Below are 12,096 nucleotides of genomic sequence, written 5' to 3' on the forward strand. Positions count from 1 at the left end.
ATCATAACTGAAAGATTCAGATTCTTAAGTCTAAAAAAAATGAGTTGCATTATGAGAGTTAAATTGTGTAGAAAGCTTATCTGTGCAATAAAACACCAATGACATCAGTAATTTCACCAAGTTGATAGTATCTGCATATTTATGTACTTCTAGCTCTTTCTAGCTATTTAATGAGGTTTCAGGCTTTATTATTTTTTTTGAAACAAAGAGTAGTTTAATATGAAACCAAATTTATGATAAATGTTTACTCAAATAGAAATTTTAGTCTTGACTTAGTCTGCTGCAAGTGGCCTCTTCTGTGGTCTAACAATTCCAATATGAATGATATAAAGAATATTTCAATGACAGATATAGCCCATCCATTAAGAATCAGGGATGCAGCATTTAAATCTCGCTAACGTTATTTAGACATTCTTTCTGAATCTCAAAGCTGCAACCCCTTTGTAATACCTAAAGTCCTTTAGGCTACTGTGGTGTCTGGCACAGAAAGTGGCTATCTGGCCTGCTAGTCAGGCTTCAGATTTGAAGCTCTAGTTGCTAATTTTTTGAGAGCAAGAAACAAAGAATGGAAGATATCAATGTCTTCATTAATGACTAATAAAGAGTGCAGTATAATTAATATAGCATATATTAATTATACTAGTTGTTAGGCATCTGCTCAGTCCCCACCTGAGATCTAGTCCAGAGTCACCTGCTTAACATCCTCTAGATCCTGGCTTTCCAGCTCAGACTCTGTCATCCCTCTCTGTTGGTCTTCAGTTACAGACATCGTTACTGACCCTGAGCGCCCAATTTCTCTGATCAGAACCAGCTAAATTTAGCTCTTCTGACTGCTGTTCCTTCTCTAGAAATGAAGAATTTACAGAGTGATGACAAAAAGCCACAGTTTTGAGGGCATATACACCGCTCCTGTTGCTTAAAATTGTCCATAAAGGTTCAGGACCCAAATAATTACTTGTGATGAACTAAGATGCAAAGAAAATGCATGTTTTTGTTATTAAAATGTCAAAAAGTTGAGCAGTGTGGTGGCCCTGGAATCCACTGCTTTTCTTTCCCATCCTTCCATCCACCCCACTGTCCATCCATCTGTTTTGCCCTCCAGTCAGAACTTTTTACAGAGCCTGTGCTCTGCTCAGAGCACTATGCCAGTTCTAGGGTGGAATGAGTGTTTAATTAATTTTGAATTTATTTCTGCATGTGGTATGAGAGTAGTCCAGTTTCATTCTTTTGCAGGTAGCTGTCCAGTTTTCACAACAGCACTGAAATACATTCTTGCCTCCTTTGTCATCGATTAATTGACCATAAATCGGTGGGTTTTTTCCTGGGCTTTCTATTGTGTTCCATTGATCTCTGTGTATGTGTTTTGTCCCAGTACCATTCTGTTTTTATTTCTGTAGATTTGCAATATAGTTTGAAATTAGAGTATGATGCCTCTTGTTTTTGTTCTGTCTCAAGATTGTTTTGGCTCTTTGGGAGTTTTTGTGGTTCCATGAAAACTCTTAGAATTTTTTGTTCTAGTTCCGTGAAAAATGCCATTGTTACTTGGTGTGTGTGTGTGTGTGTGTGTGTATGCTTAGTTGCTCAGTCATGTCTAACTGTTTGTGACCCCATGGAGTGTAACCCTCCAGGCTCCTGTATCCGTGGGGTTCTCCAGGCAAGACTAGGCAAGAATACTGGAGTAGTCATTCCCTTCTCCAGTAGATCTTCCCAACCTAGGGATCAAACCTGGGTTTCTTGCATTGCAGGCAGATTCTTTACCATTTGATATTGCATTGAATCTATATTGGTCTGAGTGGTATGGACATTTTAGCAATGCTAATTCTACCAATCCTTGAGCATAGTATATCTTTCCATTTATTTGTGTCATCTTCAGTTTCTCTCATCAATGTCTTATAGTTTTCAGAGTTTAGGTCTTTAATCTCTTTGGTTAAATTATTCCTAGGTATTTTATTCTTTTTGATGCAATTATAAGCACGATTACTTTCTTAATTTCTTCAGCACCAACTGGTTCTTTTTTTGATATATTCAAAGTCTTTGTTGAAGTTCTCACTGTATTCATCCTTATCCCAAAGTCAGGGAGCATCTTTTGACCATAGCTTTGAATACTTTGGACTTCCCTGGTGGCTCAGGCGGTAAGGAATCTGCCTGCAATGCAGGAGACCTGAGTTCTATACCTGGGTGGGAAGATCCTCTGGAGAACGGAACAGCTACCCACTCCAGTATTCTGGCCAGGAGAATTCTATAGACAGAGGAGCCTGGTGGGCTACAGTCCATGGGGTCGCAAACAGTCAGATACTACTGAGCAAATTTCACTTCACTTGAATTCTTTATCAGAGAGATTACTTATCTCTATATCATTAAGTTCTTTTTCTGAGGTTTTATCTTGTTTTGAGGTTTTTGTCTTTTTTTAAAAACATATTTCCTCATTTTTCTGACTCTCTGTTTCTATGAAGTAGGCAAAACTGCTGCCTCTCAGTCTTGAAGGCATGGCCTTGTGTAGGTGATAATCCCTCTTCTTCAACCCTTACTTAGCTCATCTGTCTGTGCTAAGTCACTTCAGTTGTCTGACTGTGACCCCATGGACTGTAGCCCACCAGGCTCCTCTGTCCATGGGATTCTCTAGGCAAGAATGCTGGAGTGAGTTGCCATTTCCTTCTCCAGAGGATCTTTCTAACCCAGGGATAGAGCCTGCATTTCATGTCTCCTGCATTGGCAGGTGGGTTTTTTTTTTTTACCACTAGCACCACCTTAGCTCGGCTATCTCTCAAATCTTTGTAGTTCTCTATACACAGACTGGTTCCAAATAGGAAAAGGAGTACATCAAGGCTGTATATTGTCACCCTGCTTATTTAACTTATATGCAGAGTACATCATGAGAAACGCTGGGCTGGAAGAAGCACAAGCTGGAATCAAGATTGCCGGGAGAAATATCAATAACCTCAGATATGCAGATGATACCACCTTTATGGCAGAAAGTGAAGAGGAACTAAAAAGCCTCTTGATGAAAGTGAAAGAGGAGAGTGAAAAAGTTGGCTTAAAGCTCAACATTCAGAAAACAAAGATCATGGCATCTGGTCCCATCACTTCATGGGAAATAGATGGGGAAACAGTGGAAACAGTGTCAGACTTTATTTTTTTGGGCTCCAAAATCACTGCAGATGGTGATTGCAGCCATGAAATTAAAAGACGCTTACTCCTTAGAAGAAAAGTTATACAGCGTAACCTTAACTTGCTTAGCTTGGTTTAAGATTTAGTAAAAAAAAAAAAAAAGAAAAGAAAAGTTATGACCAACCTAGATAGCATATTGAAAAGCAGAGATATTACTTTGCCAACAAAGGTCCATCTAGTCAAGGCTATGGTTTTTCCAGTAGTCATGTATGGATGTGAGAGTTGGACTGTGAAGAAAGCTGAGCGCCGAAGAATTGATGCTTTTGAAGTGTGGTGTTGGAGAAGACTCTTGAGAGTCCCTTGGACTGCAAGGAGATCCAACCAGTCCATTCTAAAGGAGATCAGTCCTGGGTGTTCATGGAAGGAAGATGTTAAAGCTGAAACTCCAATACTTTGGCCACCTCATGCGAAGAGTTGACTCATTGGAAAAGACTCCGATGCTGGGAGGGATTGGGGGCAGGAGGAAAAGGGGACGACAGAGGATGAGATGGCTGGATGGCATCACTGACTCAATGCACATGAGTGTGGGTGAACTCTGGGAGCTGGTGATGGACAGGGAGGCCTGGTGTGCTGTGATTCATGGGGTTGCAAAGTCGGACATGACTGAGCGACTGAACTGAACTGAACTGATATACCTAATTTATCTCTGAAGCGGCCCTGTTGTTGAGGGCATGTTGGGACCTGTCAGTGCTTGATGGGGTAGAGATTCTCCTTCAGCACTCAGGTTGAAGCCAGGGCTTCAGACAGCAGCAGCTTCTAAAGCATGGAGACACATACAGTTCCAGAGCTGCGATTGTAATCCCGGCTGCTCTCCAGATGTAGGGTCTGGAGGTGTCCTCTGGGCAACAGTTGCAGAAATTGGGACTCTTAAGGGTTATACAAGCTCCTTCTGGAGTCTGGCTAAGTGGCAGCAAGGCCACAGGGGTTCGAGGATGATGTCTCATGGCTCACTTCCCCAGGGGCCCCTCCTTCACCTCCAGGTGTGAGGGAAACCTGAGGCTCTAGGGTCCACAGATGGATCTTTTTCACAGGAAGCTTGGGGTTGTGTTAGTCTGCTGGCCTGCGGTGCCTGGGGGTGGTGGCCTGATAAGAGCGCTCTCTCCAGTTGTTACTGTCCCGAGGGGCTCAGGGTCTCCAGTCCTACTGGCCACCAGGGCATGTCCCCATATGCACTGTGTATGCTCCTGCTGGGTTCAGCCAGAGGGTGTGGGGGCCGGACTTGCTCCCTTGCTTTGTGGAGACAGGGGGAGAATGACTTGACTTAGGTGAGAGCACAGTGGTGCCTCAGTCTCTGGGCAGTATCTTCCTTCCCCTACCCTCCAGTAGACCTCTTTGGATTTGCAAATAACTGTCCCTTACACACAGTCTCAGCAGGTGTCACACTCTGGGCATTTCACCTTTCTTGGGGTAAGTTCAACCTTGTGCCTTCCCTACCTGCCTAGGTGTGACCCTTCCTGTCCTCTGCTGTGGACCAGATATTCAGCTAGTTCTCAGGTCCTTTTTGGGGAAAATTGACCCATGTGTAACTGCATATTTGTAGTTATGTCCTTCCATGAACATATTTGTAATGTCCATGGGAGGAGGTGGGTTCAGGCTCTTCCTTCCTTACCACCTTGAACTGACCTTGACCTGGGAGTTTGTAAAGGTCCAGGTGCAGACTGCATCCCAGATATGTTCGGTCAGAATTCTGGGAGGCAGACGAATGTTTGTTGGTACCAGGATTGTTTTATTAAAGCTCCCCAGGCCTGCGGTCCTGGATAGCCTAGTGGGTTGCTGCCCACTAACTTGGTCTGTCTTAACCTCTTTTATTGAACTCGTATTGCTCTGTAGGAGGTGGTTGAAAGCATACACCTGTGTATTCACGCTTCCAAATGGAACAGGGAACAATTTAACCGTGCTTATATATTTGGAAAAGTAATCTTCCTAAAACAAGCTTAGTAACACAATAAAATCTTGGCTTCGTCTGCACGATGCTGTCACGACAGGCTTACGTGATGCATGTGACCCCTACCAGCATGGCTCCAGAGCTCTCTGGGCACTGTGTCCATGGGGACACTGTGGAGGATGGTGGACATTTGTCTTTGGTGATGAGTCACAGCACTTGCCTCTTCCCTCCATGGACTCTTCTGTTGAGATGACTCCACTCCATGAAGATAAATTGTTAACTTTCAATAATAAACAATGAGTAAATAACTTGCAACATTTTAGGAAAGTGCTCCCTTTGCTTCTGGATCTACTGGCTCATTATATATGCCTCTGATGATCTCCCATCAAAGCAGCTTTTTGAGCGTGGTTTAAGACACAAGGAAGAGGAGGATGGAGTCCACCATCTGAGGAGCTCTGGGCTTATATCTAAAGTTTGTCTGAAATCAGAAAGAGATTCCATTAGATAAATCACCTCAATATGTTTTCCAGTCAAGGGAGTCTGCCTGGCATCCAACTCAAACACAAGGTTTCCAGGTAGGGTGAGTTTGTCCGTGGTCGCAGGTATCAGAAAGAGTGTAGATTCTAATCTGGCTCCTTCCACAGCATCTCATGCAGTCCTTTAATCAGACAAGTTCCTGGGACTCGCTCCTAGAATTCCTGATTCAGGAACTGTGTGGTGGAGCCTGGTAATCTGGCCTCTTAAAGAGCCCCAGGTGAGCCTTGGATTTAGTCCAAGACAGGTAGACTCATTTAGTGCTTGGGGATAAGGAAAAATGAATGTCTGGGTTCTAGTAGAAGTAATTGGTGGTGTCTTCCCGGTCCAGAATTGAGTGGGAGTAACTGCTAATGCTTGACTGCTGGGGACGAGGCTGCAGGGCTGGATGAGTGATGGGATGAGGCATGGAGGCTTGGGTCCAGGCTCAGAGAACCATGACCTCGCACCCAGTTGACTCCAGAGCACTTGGAGTGTCCTCACGTGACATGAGACACTGCCTGAGTACATCTGGCACATTTTGAAGTCAGGGACTTTTAAAGAAGATGAGTCAAAGCACTTACATTTCTTTACATAAGTTATAGACTTCAACCTGGACAATGCTGATATGTAATATTTTATTAGGCTTTTTAAACTAGAAAGGCTTTATCTTTCATTTCTAAGATAGCTCAGGAACTAGAAAACTAAATCTTTATTTACAGCTACTCCTTCTTATGAAGAAACTGAAAGACAAAGTTTAAGCATGCTTCTCCAGGCAAGAATACTGGAGTGGGTTGCCATTCCCTTCTCTAGGAGATTTTCCCCAACCCAGGGATGGAACCCAGGTCTCCTGCATTGCAAGCAGATTCTTTACCAGATGAACCACCAGGGAAGCCCTTCCCAGGTGGCGCTAATGGTAAAGAACCTACCTGCCAATTCAAGAGATGGTAGGAAATGGGAGTTCCATCCCTGGGTTGGGAAGATCCCCTGGGGGAGAGCGTGGCAACTCAGTCCAGTATTCTTGCCTGGAAAATCCCATGGACAAAGGAGTCTGGCGGGCTACACCCCATGGGGTTGCAAAGAGTCAGACAGGACTAAAGCGACTTAGCATGCACTCTGTCTTAGCTCCAAGGCCAGAATCCAGTTGAGTTCCAATGTGGGGACAGATTTCAGCTCCAGCAGCCCAGCCTGCTTGCTGGTGAGTGAGCCGAGGGGCTTCCAGGGTGTTGGTGTTTATGCTGCTCCAGATGGATCATTTCGGGGAGAAGACCAGCCTGACGTGACTAATGGCACTTCTGGCCCCAGCCGGGATGGTGGGGCTCACTTTTGGCTCCCTCTCGGTTTGGCAGGTTTAGAAAGTGTTTTCAACTGAAAGCCCCAGGGATTCCAGTACAAAAATGTTGAAAAACCTCAAGTACACTGGTCTGTTTATAAAAATCACAGGGTCCCTGTCCCGCCCAGGAGAGGTTGGGGAAATGCATTCATCTAAACTCGAGAAGGTTCTTGACTGGAGATTTCTATCTGATTTAATCTACATCCGTAGCAATTCCGTAATTGAGCAATAAGTCATTTATTGTGAAAGTTAGGAGTGTGTTTCTGTCTGTGACCCAGGCAACCCTAGCTGTGTTCCCTCTCTCTGTCTCCTTGGTCAAGTATGGAGACTGAAGATTTTGGGCTAATTTTCTTCCTCTAAAGGCATTTTTAGGATGTTGCCCACCTGCTGTACAAGGAGTATTAAGCAACAAATGCCCATGTGTGTGGTGATGTGGGTGTCATAGCAACAGCATCCCTGGATCAGTCCCCACAGCAACTCAGCTTTGGGAGATGGAGAAGTTGAAAGAAAGCTGGTCTGAGAGCTAGGGCCTTGAACACTGGGGAGGGGCTTCCCCGGTGTGGGGACAGCACATAGAAAGGCAGAGAGCCTGTGGATTCCAGGTTCTCTGCATGGTTCCCTGTGTGTGATGTTTCTGGGCCAAGAGATGATAAAGTTGGAGAGAGAGACTGGTCCCAAGTGTGGCAACTCCAACAGGTAGGCAGCTTTGTGTTCTCTCCAGGTCACCTCATCAGAACCCACTTTGACAGTGAGCCTCAGGTAGACCTCTCCAATTCTCACCTCTGTCCACACTCCAGGTTCCTCACTAGCTGCCCCCATGATACCTCCACCTTAGAACTGGCTTCCAAACTTGCTCCATGACTGGTCATCCTGATCTCATTCACAAAGACAAGAACTCCCTCTGATTCTTCTTCATCCCTCCCCCTACCATGTGAAATTTACCAACTGAGGTCTGCTGACTGGACTTATGATATGCTCGCCCAAGACATGAACCTTCTTCAGCTCCACTCTCCACCCCCTCTTCCATCAGCACAGCCTCCTGGCTGCAGGCCCCTGTGCTCTTCCCCTACTGCAGCCGCTGGAGTCACTGTGGGAAAGAGATCCCATTATCCCCCTCACTGGGTGGAGTGGTTGGTGATCAGAGTCCTCTTAGCTTGGGTTCAAGAAGTGAAGCATCTGGCAAGTCCTGCTCTGAGTCCAGCCACCTCTTGGAGAGTTTTGCTTCAAAACTCCCTCTGTGGGTGATATAGGGCTGGGGGGATGGGCTTACCTCCTGGTACCCCAGCTCTGTAGCTCTCCCATCATCCCAGGTGGGGACTGAGCACCTGTGCACAGGTGGGGTTGCTGGTGTTGCACTGACTAGAACTCAGCCCCATGTCTCTACGACGTGGGATGCAGGGGCATCGGCTGACAGTGAGGAGGAAGAGCAGGTGGAAGAGGAAGTGGGTCTGGGGACTCGCTATGGAGGCTGGGCCAGCCCTTCCTGCTGTCTGGAAGGCTCTGGCTAGAGTTTCCCCATGGCTGGTTGCTCTGTGACATTCAGAGCTCAGCTTAAATGTGACCTCCTCAGAGAGGCCCTCCCTAAACTCAGAATCTAAAATAGCTGCCCTGACTCCCTCAATCACATCACTCTGTTTTAATTCTTGGAATAGCAAGTGTCGCTGTGAGATATCTAGTTGCTGACTTGTTTGTGTCTCTTACTAGTATATGTGCTCTTCTGTCTCTTACTAGTGACACTGAGGCATACTGGGCTCTGAGCAGATTGAAAAATCTTCCTGCATAAGCCTGAGACATTCTTCTTCCTTCTGGAAAAAGTACAAATGTGCTGTGATGAAATACAGTATAATGCAAAACCCAATTTGGGTACATGGACTTGAATAGCCTGGGATTACATCCTCGTGTGTGTGTGTGTGTGTGTTGTGTGTGTGTATGTATGGTGTGCATGTGTGTCTTTGTTTGTGTGTGTCTTTGTGTGTATACATGCACAGGGGTGGGAGTGCATCCTGCAGCCTTGGCTTCATTAACAGCCAATGTAAATCCCAAGTGGCCTGTACCCACCTAGGCAAATAGCAGGTCTGAGCCCTCAGGTCACTGAACACTTACTGAGCTGTGCACCAGCCTCCTATGCCCATCTTCCTCCAGTGAGATGGAAGCTCAGACACCAGCAGTGAATATTATGTAATTCTGAATTAAGCATATCAAGAAATACATATATGTATGTATATATAAATATATATCTGAAAAAAAGACCCTAATTAGAAAAGAAATAGGTACCCCAGTGTTCACCGCAGCACTATTTATGACAACCAAGACACAGAAGCAACCTAAACGTTCATCTACAGAAGAATGGATAAAGAAGATGTGATTGATACACATATATATACACACACACACACAATGGAATATTGCTCAGCCACAAAATGACATAATACCTTTGCAGCAACATAGATGAACTTGAAGGCATTATGCTCAGTGAGATAAGTCAGAGAAAGATAAGTACTATTTGATATCACTAAGATAATAAGCATCTGAATGCACAGTTCCAAAGAATAGTAAGAAGAGATAAGAAAGCCTTCTTCAGCGATCGATGCAAAGAAATAGAGGAAAACAACAGAATGGGAAAGACTAGAGATCTCTTCAAGAAAATTAGAGATACCAAGGGAACATTTCATGCAAAGATGGGCTCGATAAAGGACAGAAATGATATGGACCTAACAGAAGCAGAAGATATTAAGAAAAGGTGGCAAGAATAAACAGAAGAACCGTCCAAAAAAGATCTTTACGACCCGGATAATCACGATGGTGTAATGGCACCCCACTCCAGTACTCTTGCCTGGAAAATCCTATGGACGGAGGAGCCTGGTGGGCTACAGTCCATGGGGTCACTAAGAGTTGGACACGACTAAGTGACTTCACTTTCACTTTTCACTTTCATGCATTGGAGAAGGAAATGGCAACCCACTCCAGCGTTCTTGCCTGGAGAATCCCAGGGACAGGGGAGCCTGATGGGCTGCAGTCTATGGGGTCACACAGAGTCGGACACGACTGACGTGACTTAGCAGTAGCAGTAGCAGTAGCAGTGACCACTCATCTAGAGCCAGACATCCTGGAATGTGAAGTCAAGTGGGCCTTAGAAAGCATCACTACAAACAAAGCTAGTGGAGGTGATGGAATTCCAGTTGAGCTGTTTCAAATCCTGAAAGATGATGCTGTGAAAGTGCTGCACTCAATATGCCAGCAAATTTGGAAAACTCAACAGTGGCCACAGGACTGGAAAAGGTCAGTTTTCATTCCAATCCCAAAGAAAGGCAATGCCAAAGAACGCTCAAACTACCGTACAATTGCACTCATCTCACATGCTAGTAAAGTAATGCTCAAAATTCTCCAAGCCAGGCTTCAGCAATACATGAACCATGAACTTCCTGATGTTCAAGCTGGTTTTAGAAAAGACAGAGGAACCAGAGATCAAATTGCCAACATCCGCTGGATCATGGAAAAAGCAAGAGAGTTCCAGAAAAACATCTATTTCTGCTTTATTGACTATGCCAAAGCCTTTGACTATATGGATCACAATAAACTGTGGAAAATTCTGAAAGAGATGGGAATTTCAGACCACCTGACCTGCCTCTTGAGAAATCTGTATGCACGTCAGGAAGCAACAGTTAGAACTGGACATGGAACAACAGACTCGTTCCAAATAGGAAAAGGAGTAGTCAAGGCTGTATATTGTCACCCTGCTTATTTAACTTATATGCAGAGTATATCATGAGAAACGCTGGACTGGAAGAAACACAAGCTGGAATCAAGATTGCCGGGAGAAATATCAATCACCTCAGATATGCAGATGACACCACCCTTATGGCAGAAAGTGAAGAGGAACTAAAACACCTCTTGATGAAAGTGAAAGAAGAGAGTGAAAAAGTTGGCTTAAAGCTCAACATTCAGAAAACGAAGATCATGGTATCTGGTCCCATCACTCCATGGGAAATAGATGGGGAAACAGTGGAAACAGTGTCAGACTTTATTTTGGGGGGCTTCAAAATCACTGCAGATCGTGACTGCAGCCATGAAATTAAAAGACGCTTACTGATAGCATATTCAAAAGCAGAGACATTACTTTGCCGACTAAGGTCTGGCTAGTCAAGGCTATGGTTTTTCCTGTGGTCATGTATGGATGTGAGAGTTGGACTGTGAAGAAAGCTGAGTGCCAAAGAATTGATGCTTTTGAACTGTGGTGTTGGAGAAGACTCTTGAGAGTCCCTTGGACTGCAAGGAGATCCAACCAGTCCATTCTGAAGGAGATCAACCCTGGGATTTCTTTGGAAGGAATGATGCTAAAGCTGAAACTCCAGTACTTTGGCCACCTCCTGCAAAGAGTTGACTCATTGGAAAAGACTGTGATGCTGGGAGGGATTGGGTGCAGGAGGAGAAGGGGACGACCCAGGATGAGATGGCTGGATGGCATCACGGACTGGATGGACGTGGGTCTGGGTGAACTCTGGGAGATGGTGATGGACAGGGAGGCCTGGTGTGCTGTGATTCTTGGGGTCGCAAAGAGTTGGACATGACTGAGCGACTGAACTGAACTGAACTGATAGGTCAACTATAACAAATACAACAAAAAAGAAGCAGACATGCTCATGTAGAGAACAAACTAGTAGTTACTAGTGGGGTAGAGAAGGCGATGGCACCCCACTCCAGTGTTCTTGCCTGGAGAATCCCAGGGACGGGGGAGCCTGGTGGGCTGCCATCTATGGGGTCGCACAGAGTCGGACATGACTGAAGCAACTTAGCAGCAGCAGGGGAAAAAAGACTTATTATGGACTTAGATGAAATCATATGTGTGAAATCTTTGAAACTGTAATGCACCATAGAGTTTAAAGGATCTTTCATTCAATAAAAATTTTTGAAAAGAAAGAAACTTTAAAATGGGAAAATGAAGCAAACTGGTGCTGCTTGGACTTGATATCCAATCTGGGCCTCAGAGTTGTCTGACTCTGCAGAAGCTGCTGTCTTTTCAAGATGAAGCCTGTCCTGCATCTGAGACAGGCACCTTTTGTCTTAAGGGAATGGTTTATATTTATAATTCCTTAAAAAAAATCTTAACCCTTCCAGGGAAAGATTGTAATTATCCAAAAAAAATTCATAGGTATTCTTTAAAAATGAACAAAAAAGCCCATGGTATACACAGTTTAAA

General features: G+C 44.7%; 1 protein-coding gene across 1 annotated transcript in view; it reads left to right on the forward strand.

Annotated features, from left to right (window-relative positions):
- The window catches only part of PIEZO2 (piezo type mechanosensitive ion channel component 2), a 262,558-nt gene that overhangs the window by 144,171 nt on the left and 106,291 nt on the right, over positions 1-12,096 (forward strand). The window lies entirely within an intron of this gene.

This window comes from Oryx dammah, unplaced genomic scaffold (genome assembly GCF_014754425.2).
Source record: "Oryx dammah isolate SB20612 unplaced genomic scaffold, SCBI_Odam_1.1 HiC_scaffold_22, whole genome shotgun sequence".
Classification (NCBI taxonomy): Eukaryota; Metazoa; Chordata; class Mammalia; order Artiodactyla; family Bovidae; genus Oryx; species Oryx dammah.